The sequence below is a fragment of the Cetorhinus maximus genome, chromosome 1, assembly GCF_964194155.1.
Source record: "Cetorhinus maximus chromosome 1, sCetMax3.hap1.1, whole genome shotgun sequence".
NCBI lineage: Eukaryota > Metazoa > Chordata > Chondrichthyes > Lamniformes > Cetorhinidae > Cetorhinus > Cetorhinus maximus.
In genome coordinates, this window is record NC_135879.1 from 83,825,949 (window position 1) to 83,849,286 (window position 23,338).

General features: G+C 46.7%; 1 protein-coding gene across 2 annotated transcripts in view; it reads left to right on the plus strand.

The window, feature by feature from the left end:
* The first annotated feature begins 313 nt into the window (after positions 1–313).
* Positions 314–23,338, plus strand: part of ndst3 (N-deacetylase/N-sulfotransferase (heparan glucosaminyl) 3) — a 1,004,816-nt gene continuing 981,791 nt past the window's right edge. For both annotated transcript variants that reach the window (XM_078543131.1, XM_078543140.1), the window contains exon 1: positions 314–430. The gene's annotated coding sequence lies outside the window, so the exon portion shown is untranslated. The remainder of the gene's footprint in view (positions 431–23,338) is intronic.

Consider the following 23,338-nt stretch of genomic DNA (forward strand, 5'->3'; position numbering starts at 1 on the left):
GTGATGGAATTGGCCAGGAAGGAGCTGCAGGTGTTTATCATTTCGTGTATCTGTACAGAGAGCGACAGCTGCTGTTATAAGAGAGGACAAAATCAAAGTAAGTCAGCGGAAGGATGTTAAGATGAAGAGAAGCAAAAGACTGGCTTGCCGTACAGGATGCAGTTGTATACTCATTTCACTTTTCAGAAGCTGCTTAAAGGATTTATCTGGCTAATGTGTTACATTAGCTCTTAGAGGTTGTTATATGCTTCATATATATTTTCTGCATGTCAGTGCTGTTATTGTATAATTTTCCTATGCTGTCTTCTTTGACAGGAAAGGGCAGTGTATGTTTACCAGGAGGTGGCAGCAAAGAGCCAGTATAATTGAGGCACCTTTGGAGTCTGGTTACATTCATTGGAGCTGAACTCTTCACAAAGAACAACGTCTGGTAATTACAAAAGTTTTTTTTTAAATAACGAATTACCGTAATGGTTCATCAGGTTACAGCAGTAAATTTAGGCTGAATTGTAAATGCATATATTGTTCTAGAATCATCTACAAGGCGTGGATGTTTGTGAATGTGGAGGAAGGGGCCACACTAATTACAAGTGATAGTGATTCACTCTGTGCAAAAAACAGAAAGACCTTTTGAATTAAAATAATGAATCCCTGGTGCTGAAAAGAATAAGCAGGACTTGCTTGCAGGGTGCATGGATAAATTAAATTTCCGACAGAAAATTTGAATGTGTTAATTATGTTAGCATGTAAATAGATGGAATGACACCCCTGTTATAATGCTAACCACTCTGAGAAAAACCAAAGCACTGATCTTCCATTATTAAGCAATAATGAGCAGTGAAATATATCCCATCTGCCTTGTTTATGTATAAACAATTTCGGACGTTTGAATGTATCATCTGCTGCTGTGCTTAGATTATATGGACAGTTTCACAAGCTAAGAGATAAAAAAAAGTCCATGCAACTAGCCAAACTACTTCAGATTTCTGCAATGTATCTTTTGCACACCTTGCCATTGATGTTGTGTACTAGCAGAAGTTAAGTGACAAAATGGGAAAAATAATCAACATAAATACGAGTATTTTGTTTGTGCATATGAAGGTATTTGTTCATTCCGTTCCTCAAATCTGGTACCATTTTTAACTTCTGCTTTTGGTACAAAATCTGCTGATGAGATACATTTTAAAGAAAAATAAAATCAGGAGAGCGAGCTGGAAGAAGGATGGAGTGGTTGGTTCAGTAGTAGACATGTTTTTAAGTGTATGGGATCTGGAAGTGGAATTTGCAGTAAATATCTATTCCAATTATGCCTGAATTACTCTGGATGTCAAGATCAAGAGCTCCAGCAAATTCGGGGCAATTCGATGTACAGAGAAAATGTTGGATTGCTTTGAATTTGCATTCAATTTCAGCATCCTTTCTGTCTATCAAACGAGGTATCAGTTCAATGGGAAAGTGTCCATAGCCACAAGACTATCTAATTTGAGCAATTGCCGAACAATGCATTTTCCTGAAAATAGTGTTCATTGCAGTCCAGTGATATGAAATGGTTAGTCAAAAAAGCAAACTTTCATTTACAAAGTTTATAGCCAATTTCATGTCGCGATGTCGAGCAAAAAAATAAACAGAGGCGCAGGGCTGAATTATGTGAGGTCCCGCCTCAGAGAGCTGCCAGTCAATCTGAGGTTCTGCGGAACTTCGGGACAGAGGCATGTGCCACTGGGTCCTGATTTGGGTAAGCGTATGGGGCTGTCACACCACATGTCAAGCTGACAGGCTCTGGCGATGGGGGTAAGAGGGGCGGGGGTCTGGAGTTTGAGAAGCGCATGGGGGATGGCTTAGAACCTTAAGGGGGCCCTCTAATAGGCATAGGGGACCATTAAGGAGGGACACCCCTTGCCACCCATATGCCTACCCATCACCAACCCATGCAGGGAAACATGCCGGCCTGAGCACTTTGCTTCAGACCTCTGGTGCCGTTGGTTAAATCCCGAGGGCAGCGGGATGAGGCCCTTCAGTGGGAATTAATTGTCCATTTAAGGGCCTCAATTGGCTCACAAGTGGACGGTCTTCCTAATGCCACCCCACCGCTGGTATAATTGCTGTGAGGGTAGGCATTTTGCAGAATCGGTCCCTCTAGTTTATGCATGACTTTTACAACAGTTCTTGCAATGGGCCCTGCATGAAATTTTCTTTGGTTGAAATTGGACATTAATTCAATGGAAAATTATTCTTAGGCCTGGATTTCATGCTCCTCTGCTGGCCCGTTTGAAGACAACGGGCTCATTATATCTGCCCATCCACCCGCCCCTACTCTCACAGCGACTCTCACAGTGGCGGGGGTGGCATCAGGAAGACCGTCCACTTGTGAGCCAATTGAGGCCCTTAAATGGGTACCACAAGACGCTCCTTGGTGTAACGTGCTTACATTTAAAATTTGCTGGTTTAGCTGATTCTGCATGCATTGTGCTAATGTTACAAATACAAATGTATGGAAACTCTCCCATTCCAAATTAAGGCAATATTCAAAATTAAGCTTGGTTGAGTTTCAAAAGCTGCAATAATCTCAGCAGGGTGTTCTTAGTTCAACCTGCTTGATTGACAGTTTAAAGATGCTATTAAAGGATTAACTGCCTTTTATGTGGCCACTGAATAGAAATGTGTTTGTTTACCTAACAGATTAATCACTTGAGATTTTGAAGCTTTGAATGGATTTCATGAATGGGAGTTTTTTTCTCTACCAAGTGTGTTGGAGTGAGAGCTGTATTAGATTGTTAGTTTATTTGTTTTTCGTATCCACAAGGCTCTTGAGGCCTGCCCATGATGGAAACTGGGTGAATGGCTATGGAGGTGATATAGGGATATAAGAGGCATGGGGGTTGGGTGGGAAGCATGAGTTGGCATGGGGGTATGAGGTCATGCAGGGTAGGGAGCATGTGTTTGTATGGAGCTATAAGGGAGCATGGAGGGTGGGTGGAGGATGAGGAGATGTGAGGGGTGAGGGCTGGAGGGCCTAATAGATTATAAAACAACTGACATGAAGTCCCAGAGAAATAAGGTGGACCTTCTAACCACCCAGCCTGGCACTCGCACACATCCGTGGCTGCCTACGATCTGTTTCCCGGTTCAGGTGGGCTCGACTCTATCTTGCGGTCACCTCCGCAGAGCAAAAACTGTGTCTAACAGGGCCCTTTAAACTGAGGCGGATTTGCCAAGTCAGGAAATTTCACAACCCAAGTTATTTACCTCGGTATTGAAAATCTGGCCCTATGCCTCTATTTATAAAGCTCAGGACCCTTTTTAACCACTTTCTCAACCTGTCCTGCCACCTTCACCAATTTATGTACATATACTCCCAGGTACCTCTGTTCTTAGGAGGTCTTCTGTCGCAGTGAGTAGCATTCCTGCCTCTGAGTCAGAAGCTCCAGTTTCGAGTCTTACCCCAGAACTTAACGACCAAGGAAGGTGTGTTCATAATGCAGCTAAACAGATCGATTACAGGCATGCTAATCCTCCTAACACACACTAATGGTAGGTGGTAAGAGTGGGAGAGATTCCTGGTCAGCCATATAATGAAGAGAAAGCTGGAGCCTCTACTATTATTATCCATAGCTCCAGGCTGCAGCATGCATGTATAAGTGTATGTTACCATAGGAACTCAGATTCACTGAGTGATCTTTAACACGCTATCACCTCTGTTCTTGCACCCCATTTAGAAACAAACCCTTTAGTTTAAATTGCCTCTCCTTTTTCTTCTACAAAAATGTATCACCTTGCACTTCTCTGCATTAAGTTGCATTTGCCATGTGTCTGCCCATTCCACCAGCTTTTTTCTAGGTTTTGTGTCATAATCAAATTTTGAAATAGTACCCTATATATCAATCAAAGTCTAAGGGCAGAATTTTATGGGCTTGCAGAAGCCAATGGACTTGCTGCATTTTACAGCCCCTTCCCCACCGTGATGGGACCATAAAATTCCACCCCAGGTTATTAATATAGATCAAAAAAAGCAGTGGTCCTAGTACCAACCCTTAGGGGACACCCACTGCATACCTTCCTCCAGTCTGAAAAATGACTTGACCAGTAGTCGCTGTTATCTGTCATTTGGCCAGCTTCATATCCATGCTGCCACTGTCCCTTTATTCCATGGGCTTCAATTTTGCTGATAAGCCTATTACATGGCACTTTATAAAATGCCTTTTGGAAGTCCATGTACACCACATCAACCACATTACCCTCATTAACCCTCTCTGTTACCTCATCAAAAAAACTTAATAAAGTTAATTAAACAGAATTTGCCTTCAACAAATCGATGAGCAGAATATTACACTCAGTGTGCGGGCGCTCACCAGACAAGCCGGAGTTGGCTGCGCGCCCGCAGATAACTAAAAGGCCTATTAAGGCCATTAACAATCTAATTAAATTCAAATCTACGCTGGTTGGCGGTCAGGCAAAAAGGCCAAGCGGCCTTTACATTTTTTAGGAAACCTCATCCACAAGCGGGATGAGGTTTCCTAAAGCAAATAAACATTAAATTAAAAACTTTAATTTAGAATTAAAAACATATCCCACCTCATGTGACAGAGTCACATGAGGGGATATGATTTATTAAATTTATTAAATTTTTACTGTCTTTGTTAATTTTTTATACAGCGCTTCAATCACCCTGAGGCACGGAGCTGCCTCAGGGAGATTGAAGCGCTTTCTCACGCATGTGTGAACTGAGCGCAAGGCCCACTTGCCCTCCTCCCCCCACCCGCACAGGCAGCGTGTGGTGCTGCCACTCGTAATTCATGCAGGGTGGGCCTTAATTGGTCCGCCCGCGTTAAATCGCAGTGTGGAGCCAATTGCGGGCATAGGTCAGCTTCCCGACCACCCCCGTCCACCCCTGTCGAGCACCCCCGCCAAGGGCAAAATCCTGTCCATGTTAGGTTTCTTTAATTAATTCACACTTTCCCAAGTGGCATTTAATTTTGTCCCTGATTATTGTCTCCAAAGCTTTCCCAGGACTGAAGTTAAACTACCTGTCCTGGGTGCTCCTTCCCCTTGGCCTCTCCATCAAGGCCCCTACCCTTCCCGGTGCCTTCCTTGGGCCCCACTGTGTCTCTCCCCACCATGAGACCAACCTGACCCAACCCACGACCCGTGCCCCCCCACCCCTGACAATTGGGGGCGCCGATCGGAGGCACGCCTGCAAGCGCCGGCTCCTGCACTTCCCCCCCCGATGGGGGGACAATTCTTCCCATTGTGCTTGTAATAGATCATGGGCAGAATTTTCCCATTGGAGTGTGGGGGCGGGACGCGTGCGTCCTGTCGTCACTGCGCGCCATCACGATATTTCATTGGACGGGCTGCGATGCTCTCCGATGCATGCCCGCTATTAATTAACTATTAATTAATTAATTAACCAGCCACTTAACCTTGAGGTGCCAGCTGACGATGATTTTTCGGTGCCCGTGCGTTCTCCAGGTCTTCACACAGGCGCAATGGGCAGGCGGATAGGACACATTTGTATAAACCTCATCCACAGGTGGGATAAGAGGACTCAATGGGGTCCTGAATGTGCTCTGTCAAATATTTAATTTGCAAAGTTACTGATACTTGCCTGTGTGATGTGCAATACTTCAAAACGCATACCAGCTGCTTGGACTGGACTCACAACCTTCAGGTCAGCACTCTGCAGTGAAGGATCATTTTTGGGCCTGCAGGTTTCAGCAAGCCTCCCCTTAGCCTGGGAATGGGAGCTGAATTCTCCATTGGAGGTACCTCCTCTGAGGAGGAAGGGAGCGGTAGAAGGGGGAGGCCAGGAGTGCACATTCAGCCTCCAGGGGAGCCACCTTTGAGAGGACAGGCGCAGCCACAAGGGGCGCAGGGCCAAGAGGTAGACCAAGGCGGAAGGGGCCACAGAAGATGCCACTATCCTGCCAGGGTATACAGGCAGCGAAGCAGCTACCTCAATATGTCTGAGGTGCAGTGCCGAAGGAGGCTCCGTGTCTCAAGGGAGACAGTCAACTATATCTGTCAGATGATTGGCCCTGAGATCTCCGTGAACTGTGGGTGGACACCCCATGCCAGTGGCTCTGAAGGTCACAGTTGCCCTCCACTTCTATGCATCTGGCTCCTTCTAGGGGTCGGTGGGTGATCTTTGCGGTATCTCTCAGTCAACTGTCCACACTTGTGTCAAGCAGGTTACAGATGCTCTGTTCAGACGTGCATTGACCTTCATCCACTTCCGTTGGGACCAGGCCAGCCAGACACAGCGAGCCAGAGGCTTCGCAGCCATTGCTGGCTTCCCCCGCATCCAGGGTGCAATAGACTGTACACATGTGGCCATCAAGGTACCAGCAGGTGAGCCCAGTGCCTTCATCAACAGGAAGGGCTTCCCCTCCATGAATGTGCAGATAGTATGTGACCACAGGATGCTGATTCTACAAGTCTGTGCAAGGTACCCAGGCAGCTCCCACGACACCTACATCCTCAGACACAGGTGCCGGGGCTCTTCAGTGCTCCAGCCTGGCTGGATGGATGGCTGCTGGGTGACAAGGGCTATCCCCTCAGAAGGTGGCTCATGACACCTCTCCGCCAACCAAGAACAGAAGCTGAGCAGCAGTACAATAGGAGCCAGGGCACCACAAGGACTGTGATGGAGAGAACCATTGGTCTTCTCAAAATGCGCTTCCAATGCCTGAACCACTCCAGCACCCTCCAGGTCGTGTGTTGCTGATAGTGGTTACATTTTGCGCTCTCCACAATCCTTGTGCTGGAAAGGGGGCCTCTGTGGACGATGAAGACATAGACGCAGTGGCTGCGGCTGCACACGATGAGTCCAGAAGTGAGTCCGAGGATGAACACGCACAGGAGAACGCTGAGGGGGTAGAGGCTGACCTGGGCATACTCCAGGGAGGCAGGGACACCCGGGAAGCTTTAATCCAATGAACCTTCAGCTAGAACACCACATATGGACCTCCAGGACAAGCCTGGGCTGCAGGCTCCATATTAGATACCTGAGTACAAAATGTGCCTGGTTAGCAACATTAACTAAGGACCTTGTTAATAAAGCTGAATGTCCCACAAATCACTCATAACATTATTGGTAACCATCCACCTGCAGCAAAAAGAGGCAACCTCAGCCATGGGGACATGTCTGAATTTAATGTTGTAACAGAAGGAATTTAAGAGAACAAAATGACAAATGTAAAAAAATATAAAAACAAAAAACTGCGGATGCTGGAAATCCAAAACAAAAACAGAATTACCTGGAAAAACTCAGCAGGTCTGGCAGCATTGGCGGAGAGGAATAAAGTCGATGTTTCGAATCCTCATGACCCTTCAACAGAACAATGTGTTGAACAATGACAAATGTGTTAAATGTCACAGCAACTCAAAGACCTCATTGTGGGCCAACACAAAAGCACCAGTGATAAACACGTGGTGTGCCTAATGTGCCTTATGTTTACGTTTTCAGGTGCTACGTCTTGGTGCTGCCCCCTCGCTGGCACTGGCACCTGAGCCAACCTGCTCACTCTGCTGTCCTGTTGGCCTCGATGACCTTGGCGGCCATCCTCTAGCCCATGGAGCCTGTGCTGGCTCTGCCTGGGAGGGAGCGGCCAGTTCCACAGCTGGCATCTCCCCAGCCATCGCAGCCTCATCGGATGCAACGGTCATTAGCAGAGGGGCGGAGGAGCTGCCGCCTTCATCTGGAGTGCCCTGAGAGGAGCCCGCAGAGCCAACAGGCAGCTGCTCCACAGACGTGAGGTTGCTTCGGACCTCCCTGGTCATCATGGATGGATGGGCACCGAGCTGGGAAACTTGGTTCCCAGACCATCTCCCACACTGGCACTGACCAGCTGAGGTCATTGCCGATGTGAGGGCTTGCTGGTCCGAGAGCATCCCCAGGAAGCCCTGATTGGTCTCCTGGAGAAGCCTCTCCACGAGAGTCGCCACTCTCTCCATGGAGGACGCATGGTGCTCAGCCATGAAGCTCATTGCACCGGCGATGGTCCATGTAGACTACTCCACCACGGACACCAAGCCAAGCATAGCCTCATGTATCTCCCCCAGATGCTCCCGCACACCCAGCTACATTTCCTCCATTTGCTGCATCGTAGACGACTCCAGAGGCACATCATCAGGCACCGACTGAGCATGTGCCTGGTCCCCTGCAGTCCTCCGACTGTCGCACCATGGGCACTCTCTGTCTCTGCCAGCTCCTCCAGCGACTGTGAAGTGCCCTCATCGCTGTGCCCTGGGACACTAGCCAATGATCTAATTTCCGCCGAGGTGCTAGTATCTGCGCTGGTGCCTGCCTGACAGAGATAGTGTGATGCTGGTGAGTCTGAGACTCCAGGCCCTTCAGGTGTGAGAGGGGGCTCCTGTTGCTCCTCCTCCCGGCCCTGCTCCGCTGATGCTGAAAGGAAGAACAAGGACATTGGATCAGTTAACGTGGAGACAATGTCAATGTGCATCCCTGTTCTCCGGATCATTATGTGCTCATCCGTCCACAAGCAATGGTCAAACCATGTTGCAGACTTCAATCACTGAACATTCAGCACTGCCATGGCTGCTGGGAGAACAATGGTGACCTCACTGCTGGACACACATACCTGCCCGTGGCATTGCAGCCTCACCGACACCGATGGACCTGGCCGCATGGCGCCTCTCCAGATCTAGGGCATCCTGTTCGAACCAGCTAAGCATCAACACCTGGGCCGGTCCTCCGCCAGGCCTCACCCACTCGGCTGCATAATGTGCACTCTTCTCCAGAAAAGGAGGGAAGAGCATTGATTAGTGCTACTTGTATCTGGATTCACTTCGCAACCAGCCCACTCCAACCAGAGTGGGACATTGCAGGGCTCCAGTGCCTCCTCACCCCGCTGCTGCTGGACACTCACATGAAGATGCCAGGCCTGTTCCCCGCAGCCCCCCACCCCCTTGGCCAAATGCTGCCTAACATGACATTAGGCACCACACGGTCTAACCTTCCATAGCAAGGAGACGCAAGCACATGGAGTGCAGAGTACAGCAGATCGATCAGTGCAACGCCACCTTGAAGCTCCCCTCCCTGCATGTCATCACCGTGACTTTGACATGTCTTGGAGTTCCAGCACTGTGCCTAGGTGCAGCTCCTCCAGGCTGCCCCCAAAACATTTAAATGGGTCTCAGTGTACCACATGCTGCGGGGGCAGAACCCATCTCTTCACCACCCTCTCAGGGTGACCTCGGCATGGGCAATATCTGCTGGCTTACCCAGCGAAGGACACATGCCGTCAATGATTCAATGCAGTAACTTACACTCAGATTTGAAGGGGGTGGCGCCAGGGGGAAAGCCTGCCTGCTGGGTTAAGTGACCAATGCCAACATGGTCCTCACCCTTCCCGAGTGCAAGTGATCATTGAAGCGCTTGTGGCACTGGATCCAGGTGCATCGCACCAGGTCGCAGGAGCTCACCTCCTCTGCCGCCTTCTCTCAGGCATGTTTGATTATGTGGAGGGGCCTCCTCCTCCCATCCTGGGGTACGAGGACCTTCCACCGTGCTGTCCTTGAGGGCAGCAAGACAATCGTCCGAATAACGAGGGGAACAGTGCCCCCCTGCCCTACCCTCCTGCCTGACCTGCTCACCAGCAGTGCTCTGGGGAGCCCTTCATTGGCCATGAGTCACAGCCTTTGAAAGGCTGCAGCAGTTTTTAAAACAGGCCCCCAGGTCGCCATTGGACCCGGCAGTCATTGCAGTCCCGCCGCTGCCCGCCCACTCCCGCTGTCCTCAGGAGCCGTGATTCACGCTGGGCGGGCCTTTATTGGCTCGCCTGTGTAAAATGGCGGCATGGACCCGATGGCGGGTGGTGATCGGGTCTGCGCCCGCCCGCGCCCACTCCCGCTCCGCCTGCCCGCCAACCAGGAAATTCTCCCCCATGATTCGTTAACTTTCTTGATTAACTGTGCAGAATAGAGTATTGGTGAGCAGATGTCTTTGATGAGAATGCCGCATGTCTTGGGTGACATGCATGCACTGTAAACATTATTTAAAACTTATTTCATCCCCTCTTAGTCTGACTCCACCTAATATTTTACTATTACTTTAGCTAGTTCTGTCTGTCCCTCCCAATGCTTTGTGCACTTTGTTTCTCTTTTTGGTACTGTATCTTGTTTCCCACACCCCTGCCAAGTTAGTTTAAACCCCCACTAATAGAATTAGCATTCCGCCCTGAAAGGATATGATGCTGGCTTTGCTGAGGTGGGAAGCCAGACCCATCTGGCCTGTATGGGTCCAACTTCCCCTAGGTCCAATCACAATGTCCTAGGCATCTACAGCCTTCTTTCCTGCACCATTTCTCTAGCCATGCATTCATCTGCTTTATCCTCCAATTTCTATGCTCACTAGTGTCTGATAGCCAGAGTAATACGGAGATTACTACTTTTTGAGTTTCTGCTTGTGAGTCTCCTTCCAACCCCCTAGAATATGCTTGTATGGCCTTATCCCTTTCCCTCCTTATGTTTTTGGTACCAATATGGACCATGACCACTGGCTGTTCACCCTCCCCTGTCCTCTGCAGCTACTTAGTGACATCCTCGACCCGGCAACATACCATCTTGGAATCACATCTGGGGCCACAGAATTGCTTGTCTACTCCCCTAACTTTTGAATTTCCTGTCACTAACGCTTTTGCAATCTTCCTCCTGCCACCCCCCCTGTAGAGCTGATCCATCCATGGTGAATTTTGCCCTCGTTGGGCGGGCTCGGCGGGGGCAGGCTGGGGCGGTCGGGAAGCTGGCCGCCACCCGCGATCGGGGCTGAAACGCGACTTCATGCTGGCGGTGCTTGTGCGGGGGGGAGGGAGGGTGAGCGTGAACTTTGCACATGCGCGGGAGTGCGTGCTTGAAAATCTCCCTGAGGCACAGAGCTGCCTCAGGGAGTTGAACAGTTTTCAAAAAAAAATAAAGATTTTAAAAATGTTATAAAATATGTCCCGTCATGTGACTCTGTCACATGAGTAGGGACATGTTGTCAATGAAATGTAAAATGTTTTATTTAATTTTTATTTGCTGTTGGAAACCTCATCCCGCCCATGAATGAGGTTTTCTAAAAAGTGCCAAGGCTGATTGGCCTTTTAGTCTGCCCGCCAACCATGAGGTTGGACGGGGAGTGAAAAATTTAAGTTAATTATCTTTTTAATGGCTTTAATAGGTCTTTTAATTGTCGATGGGTATGCTGCCGATTCCCGCGCGTGTCCGCCGACTGAAATATTGTGCTACTGCACGTTGACATCGGGACACTCGCCCGACGTCAACACGCATCTTTTGATGCTCGAGCGGGTCGAGCACACGCTCGCCCGCCAAGGTAAAAATTCTGCCCATTAACTTGGCTCTGGCTGCACGCTCCCATATCAGCCATCACTTTCATCAGTATTTATTAATGAATCTGTTGGAGAGTGGGATGCCCTCAACAGACTCCTGCACGATCTGCCTGGTCCTGCTTGTCAGTCTGATGGTCACCCATTCCGCCTCCACCTGCATTCCATTAAGCTGCAGGATAACCACCTTCAGAAACATGCAAGACACAAAACTCTCAATCTCACGGAGGCACTGCAGTGACACAAGCAGCCACTCAAGTTCCACAAAGCTGAACTCTGAAAAACATCCTGGAGGTCTTACATGGAAGAGGGTGTGAGTGTAAGGAACTGAGGTGCCCTGCCATGCCTCTATTTATTAGGCTACTAATGAAATTCATCAGAGTTAAAAATTAAGACTTTAGAACAAATATTGAGATTTAAGGCCTGATTTAATTATTTTAGTTCCTTATCTTGGATCTCAGATCCTTACTGCAACACTTGCCCTTGATACAGATCTTAGTTCCCTTGGGTTCTGATGCTCTTTCCTCTCTACACTGACTCTGACCTTATTCTAATGCCACCCTTTCTATTTCTGCCTGTGCTCCTCCTGGCCTGAGACCTGCTCTGCCACAGCTAGCAGCTTTTATCTTGCTTGAACTGGACTCTTTGCCCTAGGCACTTACAGCCATTAGTAGACATGATTAATAGATTTTCACATCAAAAAATATTTAATTTACTAAGAAAATGACCTATGGGCATCAAGTAAACTATTAAATGCTTTAAATGTTTCAGTTTTCTTTTTTAAACCATTGTCAATAATTATACATTAGGTTACTCAGAGATGTAGGACTGGAAACTCTTACAAACAATATGCTTATTTTTGGTCATAAACTCATTTTCCTGTATTAATTAAACTACAGCAGGCAATCACTCTTACGTATGTCAAGGAATTACTTTTCATGGAGAAAAAGATGATTAAGTTCTATTACACTGCCCAATTTCACTGAAAATTTTGTTTGTGAATATGCAAATGAATTTTACCCAAACAGAACTATTTCAAATGCATATTGGACACAATTTTCCAATTGCACCCAAAGCAGAAACTTTAATCCATTGTAAACCTTCAAATTACTAAGCTGAATATAACTTCATTAAAATTAAAACCGGGATGTATTGAATAAACTAAGCAAACCCAAAGAGGTTAAAGCTCCTGGTCTGGATGGATTGCATCCATATATTTTAAAACAATCTCGGGAGGAGATGTCAGAGACACTACTACTCATATTTAATATTTAATTAGAAAAAAGTGTGGTGTCTGAGAACTGGTGGATAGCTAATGTGATTCCTATATTTGGGAAGGAGAACAGAACATGCCCAGGGAATTGTAGACCTGTCAGCTTAACATCAGTAGTGGAAAGAATAATGGAATCCTTACTAAAGAGAGAATAGAAGAACTTCTAGGCCAGCATTTTACATTCGTCGGGTGGGCTCGGCGGGAGTGGGCGGGGGTGATCGGGGAGCCAACCGCCATCCGCGATCGGCTCCGCACTGCGGTTTCAAATGGGCGGGTCAGTTAAGGCCCACCCTGCTTGGATCATGAGCGGTAGGGCTGAGCGCTACCTGTGTGGGCGGTGGGGAGGAGGGAGAGTCGGGTCCAGCGCGCAGTTCGTGCATGCACGTGAAAGAGGGCTTCAACCTCCCTGCGGCACAAGAGCTTCCTCAGGCAGATAGAAGCGCTTTTTAGAAAAATAGATAAAGACGCTAAAAATTTAATGGAACATGTCCCCTCATGTGACTGTGCCACATGAAATGGGACATGTCTTTATTTTCAAAATAAAAGTTTTATTTAATTAGTATTAGCTTTAAAAAACGCAAAGGCTGCTTGGCCTTTTCGCCTGCCCGCCAACCGTAAGGTTGGACGGGCAGCTTAAAATTAAACTTAATCACCTTGTTAATGGCCTTAATAGGCCTTTCAATTATCAGCGGGCACGCAGCCGACTCCAGTGCACACCTGCTGAATGAAATATCGCACGAGTTCGCAATGATGCCGGGACGCACGCCTAACGGCATCGCTCGTCATTTTACGTTCCAGAGTGTCGGGTGCACGCCCGCACGCCAAATGTAAAATTCTTGCCCTTGAAATGATAAATAAAAAAGCATGGATTTCAAAAGGGAAAACCTGGCCTGACCAACTTAGTGAATTTTTGAGGAGGTAACAGAGAGAGTAGACAATGTTAATATAGTAGATGTAATTGATCTGGACTTTCAAAAGGCATTTGATAAGGTGCTGCATAATAGACTAGTGAATAAGTTGATGACAAGTGGCAGAATGGATAGCTAGCTGGTACTGGTGCTCAGCAAGGATCAGTGCTGGGACCACTGTTATTCACAATTTACATTAGTGATTTGGACTTTGGAATCAAAAACACAATTTCTAAGTTTGCAGATGATAATTGGAGGGATAGTCAGTACTGAGGGAGATTGCAATAAATTACAGGAGGACATTAATAAACTTGCAGAATGGGCAAATAATTGGCAAACAAAGTTCAACACAGATCAATGTGAGGCAGTATATTTTCGTAGGAAGAATAGGGAGGTCATTGGAAGGTGCAAGTCTAGCTGAGGTAGAGGAACAAAGGCGTTTCAGAGTACAAATACACCAATCACTAAAAGTGGTTAATAAGGCCACAAAAAAGCAACCATCGACTAGGCTTTATTTCTAGAGGGGTAGAATTGAAAAATAGGAATGTTATGCTAACTCTGTATTGATCCTTGATTAGACCACAATTAAAGTATGGCATGCAGTTCAGATCACCGTGTTACGAAAAGATTATAGAGGCACTGGAGAGAGTGGAGAGAAGATTTACAAGATGACACCAGAAATGTGTGGATTTATATATCAGGAAAGGTTTGACAGGCTGGGTCTCTTTCTTGAAAAAAGAAAGTTGAGGGGTGACATAATACAGGTATTTAAAGTTATGAAATGTTTTGATAAAATGGATGCAGAGAGATTGTCTCCTATTGTGCGGAAGAGCATAATTAGCCGCCATCAATATAAGATAGTCACCAAGAAATGCAAAAGGGAATTCAGAAAAACTTCTTCATCCAAAGATTGGCAAGAATATGGAACTTGGTAACACATGAAGTGGTTGAAACAAATAGTTTAAATACATTTAAGGGAAACTAGACATGCATATGAGGAAGAAGGGAATAGATAATTACGATTGTATTTTAGATGAGAAGAGGGTGCAGAAACTCAAGTGGAGCATAAATACCAACATGGACTGGTTGGGTCAAATGGCCTGTTTCTATGCCATATATCTTATGTAATTTTATGTATGTAAACTTTTCATTAAAAGTTAAATGGTTTGTTTAATGGTAAAAATTGATAGTGGATGGTTATATAATTGTCATGCTACAGAGCTAGTAATCCAGAGACTTTGACTAATGATCCAAAGACATGAGTTCAAATTCCAACTCAGCAAGTGGACAATTTAAATTCAGTTAATTAATCTGAAATTAAAAAGCTACTATGTGTAATTGTCTTTAAAAAAAAACACTATCTGGTTCACTAATGTCCTTCAGGGAACAGAAATCTGCCTAATCTGCATCTGCTAAACTGGGATGCCTATTTGAGGAGGGCAGAACAAATTTTGGTGCAGCCAACCAAAATAACATTGAGGCAGCCTGTAGAGTGTTTTGATAATTGCACCCTTTTAAAATTTCTGTGCTACAATTGATTACCCTGCAAACACTGCAGGTAAATGCTGGCCTTTTTATTTTTAAACACCATTTAATTCCCTAGTGTCCAAATAGCCTATTTTCAGCTTTCAAGCAGCAGTGTCGTTGTTTCTGTTACTCGATGCCATGAAATCTCTCCTCTAGCAAAGCTGTGCTGTAAAGAACTATAAGGAATGCAGGTGATTAGAATGGTGTAAAAGTATAGCAAATGTTGATGTAGATTCTCTCAGCTTTTCAAAAAGTCTGAATTTAGCCAATGTTCAGTTGGTGGGGCTTTCATCAACCAATGGTCTGTAACTATTACTGGCATGGTCCAGCTAGAAGGATGCATTGATTTCTAGTCCTAACACTTTAAAAATGAAAGCAGACATACAACTCACACAGTAACTATTGTACTATAATGCCATTTATCATGAGATAGCACTTGTGGTGTTAAAATGCAAAGAAACCTTTATGTCTGGATGTTGTACTTTGTGTGATTTTGTGCTGGGTCCTGTGTTGACAATTTCAAAAATTATTTGTATTTCTGTAAAATTTTTTTGAAAACATGCATTTTGTTTTCTGTGAACAATTTCTTTCTTTCTATTCTTCTTTTTGCTATCTGAATTTTACTGATTTTGGAGAAGTCGGAAATATTTCTATTGACGAACAAGGGGTAAAATTGAACCAGTTTCATTGGCAACAAAAATGCTCAAGTTCAGGAGCTTTTTCCTTGTCCCAAGGGCATTTGCAATATGCCTATTGCCATATTGGCTCAAATAATATTCAAGTATTCCTGGAGCTGGTGTGAGCAGACCTTTGATCCTCATTAGCATGTACAATGGGCTAACACATGTTTGAAGATCCCTCTCTAAAGTTCATCAGAATCTGAGGGGAGACGGTGCTAGACATGCTAGGCTTAGTTTTTCTGGTTCCATCTGTGGCCGAATTAGTTGCCCTATTGGGATTGCTGGAAGCCATTAATATAAAGGTAGCTATTTTCTTTTTAACGTGTCTTAATGTAAAGCCAGGAGGTGCAGGAGTGCTCCTGGCTTCACCACACCAAAGGAGGTTGCTGCGTACCTGCACTCTCCCCTCTTGATCACCTCCCTAGTCTAGAGCATATTGGTTTATTTTGATGAGAATGTGGTAATATCATTTTAAATGCTTGAAATTGCTGTAAAAGGTCTTTTTTCACACACTTAACAAAAGCAACGTTTTGTAGTCCTAGCATTATGCCATTAAAATTCAATTATATTTCAAGAGCAAACCGAAAATGGAAATATCAATTAACCTGCTATCCCAGGAAGGCCAAGGGCCATCGTTGCAAATATAAGAGGCCTGAAAATGCACAATTCCAGCTCCACTGCTATTACCATAGCAAAGATGGGATGTTCATCTGCTAGCTGTGCATCATGACCCATCTGAACTTCTGGGATCAGGGATGTTGACGTAAAGCAATGAGTTAGAATTAGCAGCAGAGGTGCGCGGAATATTGGTGAAACTGGACAGAAATACCTCATGGAAAAATCTTCCCATCTTCCCAAAAGAGCTAGTATCTGGAAACTTGCAAAATTTAGAGGAGACTACTTTCGTCAGTCACCACAACACTGTGAGAAGCTAATGAGTGAACCGCCTTCATATGGAGGAAAGATAAATCATGGAACTGCTCTTGCATATGTCTAAGGTGCTGGCTCAGAATGGTTTTGGAGGAGATTGTGGGCAAGTCATTTGCCCTCCATCTCAGCTACAGTTGATAGGTTACCCAAAAAAGAAAATCAAGGATTTAATACCCTCTGAATTCATCTTTAAAATTATTGTAATCAGTGACTCTTCAATATCACCTTATTTATAGCATTGATCAGCTACTATCAACTTTTAGAATGAGATTATTAAATTTACAATAATCTCCTGGTAGATCTTACAAATTAAGACGATAGGAATGCATATTGGGGGCAGAATTTTGCCGTTGGCGAGCAGGGGGCAGGGCCCGCTCGCCGATGCGTAAAATGACGCGGGATGATGTTGGGTGGAACACCCGACGTCATCCCGCCCCATTTAAATTTTCAGGAAGGCAGACCCGCAGCAAAATCAGCTGCGCGACCGCCAACCTGTCCATGGCCAATTGAGGCCGTTGACAGGATCAATTATACAATTAAAAGTATACAATCAAGGTTGACGGGCAGGCCAGGAGACCCGGCAGGGAATAGAAAAAACATGAAACCTCATCCACCGGCGGTATGAGGTTTCATGTAGGGTTTTAAAAAGTTTAATAAACTTATGATGTAAATTATGAACATGTCCCATCTCATGTGATATTGTCACATGAGGGGGACATGTTAAGGAATTTGTTTTTCTATTTTTAATACTTTTAAAAGCGTCAGCGATCTCCCTGAGGCAGCACTTAGCCTCAGGGAGATGTGGCTCTTTCATGCACATGCGTGAAAGAGTGCACTCTCGCTTTTGGGGAACCCCGCCCCCCCCCCGCCCGCACAGGAAGTGCACAGCGCTTCCCGCCAGATGTCATGCTGGGCGGGCCTTAATTGGCTCCCCGCCTGCCAGAGATTGGGTCGGGCCTGCCCGCCCGACAGGCAGAAAATTCTGCCCTGGGAGTCTGTTGCCAGGTAGTGGACCCGCAGAATTTCACATCCATTATAATGATGAGTGAATTGGTAAAATTTCATCTTAATGCAAAAAAGAGATTCTGTAGGGCCTTTTAAACTCTATGCAAACCTGATAAACATACTTATTTTGTAAGGATGTAAATGCCCATCCGTTCAATTCCTTTGATTACAATAGAACTATCACATGTATGTTATGTAAGTAGTCTGAGTTTGGAGTATGAATTCATAAAGCTTACCCTATAGTGTCTCTGCTCTAAAATGGTCCTATTGGACAGAAATGTGTATATTGCAGAAAATAAATAGAAATCCATTAGCAGAGCTTGAACGGGCGACATGTAAATTGATGCTCCAGCCACTGATAATGGACAACATAGAATAAAAATTAGTGACTCACATTCTACCATTAAGTCAGTTGAAAGAACTAAGGAATATTGCCTGTAGGTTTATAATTAGCTAGTAGAAATAACTACTATGGATAATAACTCACAAATGGAGAGAAAATTCAATAGAGTTCCATAGACATTCAGTTTAAAGAGCATGCGTTAGATTTTCTGATGTGTTTTGGCATCACTTGCAGCAAGTACTAAGAACTCGATTCGTATTCATATTTAATGGGGGGGGAAATGGACATGGGTGGGATGTAAAACAGGTGGAATTGCATTTGTCACCTGTTATCTAATACGCTTGATAGTCAGTTCTGTTGAAGTCAACAGAGTTGAATGGAATGGGCAAGGCGTGTAAAAGGGGACCAATGTGATACCAGCACATTTGTGTCCCCGCTCATGTCCAATTTCATTCCACCCAAAAGTGCATGGGCTAAATTTTGTGGAGTCCGCTGGAGCGGGAAAGCTGGCAAACAGGAATGGAGAACCGTGCAGGTGGCTGCGTGTCAGTGCCCTGGTGACAGGAAACAGTTCCCAATTATGTCAGCGGCAGGAGAGTAAGCAAGCATGAAACTTGCACATTATCAGCGGAAACCTCATAAATATTCAAAATCAACCACTTTCATGCAATTTAAATGTTATTCGCTGGGATTCAATGCAGCCTCCTTGATTAAATGAAACTGACACAAGTCTCCCATGCCTTTAATAACCCAGCCATTGAATACTGGAGACTTAAATGTGACTTAGCTGACTCACTGAGAGCTCTGTTGACTTGCAGGAGAGTGAGTGACAGGGGGCTGCATTGTCTTTAGAGATTTTTCATCTGCATTCAGGCTTGATAATCTGACACCCTGAGGGGTGGACTCTGAAGTAGCAAGTGCCTAAGCCAAAAGTGTTGGTTCCACAAATTAAACTGGGACTCATAGCCTAGGGTCAGAAGATTACTCATTAAAGTGGCATACCTGGGTACATAAGGGGAGGGCACTTCAAGAGTCTGCCTTGAAAGAAAGGAAGAGGTTGTAGCACAGTGGGAACCAATCACCTTGTACTTCTTTATCCGCAAGTGTTGGAGGGCATCAGCAATGCATAGGAACACCATGCTGTACAGGAACAACATTCTGGACAGGAGCACCATGCTACACAGGAACACCACGCTGCACAGGAACACCATGTTACACAGGAACACCATGTTACACAGGAACACCATGCTACACGGGAACACCATGCTGCACAGGAACACCATGCTGCACAGGAACACCAGGCTGCACAGGAACACCATGCTGCAAAGGAACACCATGTTACACAGGAACACCATGCTGCACAGGAACACCATGTTACACAGGAACACCATGTTACACAGGAACACCATGCTGCACAGGAACACCATGTTACACAGGAACACCATGTTACACAGGAACACCATGCTGCACAGGAACACCATGCTGCACAGGAACACCATGTTACACAGGAACACCATGCTGCACAGGAACACCATGTTACACAGGAACACCATGCTGCACAGGAACACCATGCTGCACAGGAACACCATGCTGCACAGGAACACCATGTTACACAGGAACACCATGCTGCACAGGAACACCATGCTGCACAGGAACACCATGCTGCACAGGAACACCACGCTGCACAGGAACACCACGCTGCACAGGAACACCACGCTGCACAGGAACACCATGTTACACAGGAACACCATGTTACACAGGAACACCATGCTACACTGGAACACCATGCTACATGGGAACACCATGCTACACGGGAACACCGTGCTACATGTGAACACTGTGCTACACGGGAACACGGTGCTACGCAGAAACACCGTGCTATGTAGGAGCACCATGCTGCACAGAAACAACATGCTACACAGAAAGAACATGCTACATGGGAACACCATGCTGCACGGGAACACCATGCTACACAAGAAACCAAGCTGCAGAGGAACACCATGCTAAACGGGAACACTGTGCTACACGGGAACACCATGCTACACGGGAACACCATGCTGCACAGGAACACCATGCTACACGGGAACACTGTGCTACACGGGAACACCATGCTACACGGGAACACCATGCTGCACAGGAACACCATGTTACACAGGAACACCATGCTACACGGGAACACCATGCTACACGGGAACACCATGCTACACGGGAACACCGTGCTACACGGGGACACCGTGCTACACAGAAACACCATGCTACACGGGAACACCATGCTACATGGGAACACCATGCTACACGGGAACACCATGCTACACGGGAACACCATGTTGCACAGGAACACCATGCTACACGGGAACACCGTGCTACACGGGAACACCATGCTACACGGGAACACCATGCTGCACGGGAACACCATGCTACACGGGAACACCGTGCTACACGGGAACACCATGCTACACGGGAACACCATGCTGCACGGGAACACCATGCTGCACAGGAACACCATGCTACACGGGGACACCGTGCTACACAGAAACACCATGCTACATGGGAACACCATGCTACACGGGAACACCATGCTGCACAGGAACACCGTGCTACACGGGAACACTGTGCTACACGGGAACACCATGCTACACGGGAACACCATGCTACACGGGAACACCATGCTGCACAGGAACACCATGCTACACGGGGACACCGTGCTACACAGAAACACCATGCTACACGGGAACACCGTGCTACACAGAAACACCATGCTACACGGGAACACCGTGCTACACGGGAACACCGTGCTACACGGGAACACCGTGCTACACGGGAACACCATGCTGCTGAGGAACACCGCGCTACACAGGAACACCATGCTACACAGGAACACCATGCTGCAAAGGAACACCGTGCTACACAGGAACACCATGCTGCAAAGGAACACCGTGCTACACAGGAACACCATGCTACATGGGAACACCATGCTACACGGGAACACCGTGCTACATTGGAACACCATGCTACACAGGAACACCATGCTACATGTGAACACTGTGCTACACGGGAACACCGTGCTACGCGGGAACACCGTGCTATGTAGGAGCACCATGCTGCACCGAAACAACATGCTACACAGAAAGAACATGCTACATGGGAACACCATGCTGCACGGGAACACCATGCTACACAAGAAAACCATGCTGCAGAGGAACACCATGCTACACGGGAACACTGTGCTACACGGGAACACCATGCTACACGGGAACACCATGCTGCACAGGAACACCATGCTACACGGGGACACCGTGCTACACAGAAACACCATGCTACACGGGAACACCGTGCTACACAGAAACACCATGCTACACGGGAACACCGTGCTACACAGGAACACCATGCTACACGGGAACACCGTGCTACACGGGAACACTGTGCTACACGGGAACACCATGCTGCTGAGGAACACCGCGCTACACAGGAACACCATGCTACACGGGAACACCATTCTGCACAGGAACACCATGCTACACGGGAACACCAGGCTGCACAGGAACACCATGCTACACGGGAACACCATGCTGCACAGGAACACCATGCTACACGGGAACACCATGCTGCACAGGAACACCATGCTACACAGGAGTACCATGCTACACAGGAACACCATGCTGCACAGGAACACCATGCTGCACAGGAACACCATGCTACACGGGAACACCGTTCTACACAGCAACACCGTGCTACACAGGAGTACCATGCTACACGGGAACATCATGCTACACAGGTACACCATGTTACACAGGAACCGATGCAGTCTGCCCAGCAGCAGCAACAAGAGGAAGCATAAGGACAGGAGGCCAGGCAGCAAGGCAGAAGCGGATGCAGGCCCTCAGCGCATCTCAGGGTTTACAAGGCCAGGATGACTTATCTGCAAATGTCAGAGAGACAGTGTATGAAGAGGCTACACCTCTCCAGTCAGAACCTCATAGAATTGTGCACCCTAATGCAGGATGACCTGCATCCATGGAGATCCAGTGGACACCCTATTTCATGGGCTTTGAAGTTTACTGCAACTCTTAACCCCTATGTGGCTAATTCTTTTCAGGTGTTCCACAGGTTGGATCTCTGATGCAGCTGCTCACCACTTCATCAAGGAGGTGACAAGTGCTCTGTACAAGAGGGCTAGAGAATTCATAAGATTCTGGGTGAACAAGCTATGGAAGAGAGCTATGGGATTTGTGGCCATTGCCGGCTTTACGCATGTTCAAGATGCAATAGATTACACCCATGTTGCCATCAAGTCACCATCTGAGTTGTTGGCTGTGTTTATGGACAGAGAGGAATTCTATTCACTCAATGTGCAGTTAATCTGTGTCCACAAGAAGTGAATCATGCTGGTGTGTGTTTGCTATCCCAACTGCAGCCATGATGTCCATGTGCTTCGATACTCGCAGGTACCGCACTTGTTTGTGCCAAGGCCACAAATGAAGGGATGACTCCTCGGTGACAAGGGCTGCCCTTTTTGCACATGACTGATGACGCTCATCAGAATCCCTCGCAATGAGGAGAAGAGAGGTTCAATGCCAGTCATGGCACAACAAGGGCCATCATAGAGCAAACCATCAATCTGCTAAAAATGTACTTCCAGTGCCTTGGTTATTCTATCGATGCTCTCCCGTATGACCGGTAAAAGTCTCACAGAGAGTTATTGTGTGCTGGGTACTGCATCGTGTCGCCATGCAGTTGGGTTATAGCTTCAGCCTGGAGGAAGGAGAGGAGGCAGAAGCCTCAGCTGATGAGGAGCACAGGGAAGTAGAGATTGAAATGGAAGTGGATTCACAGCAGCGGCCTCTGCCCAAGCCATGAAAGTTAACTCACGGGAGGCAAAGGACCATCTCATACTGGCCTGCTTCCAACTACCTGATCACCATTAAGTGACATAAAATCAACAGCCTTACCTGTTTTCCATGGATGGCACATATTGTTGCATCAAACAACTCACAATTCTCTTCCATAGTCATTGTACGGAGACCCTCACCTCAATCTGCAAGCAGTTGTGACACTGCACTCTCAGGGACATTGGGAATGTCATCCCTGGAGGAGATGCCTGGTGGAACACACGGGCGCAGTGGTGGTCATAACACTCTGCAGCAGTCAACTCTGCAAATGAAGCATAAAACCAATCACTAGACTGATGATGTTAAGGGGCGCTACCGTTCATGTGTTCCGCATGCTGCTATGGTGATGGGTAATCGCAATCTCTCCTCACTGTCCATACCCACCAATCCAAATTCAGTGTCAGATATGGACTGAGTGTCCTACTCCCCTGTCAG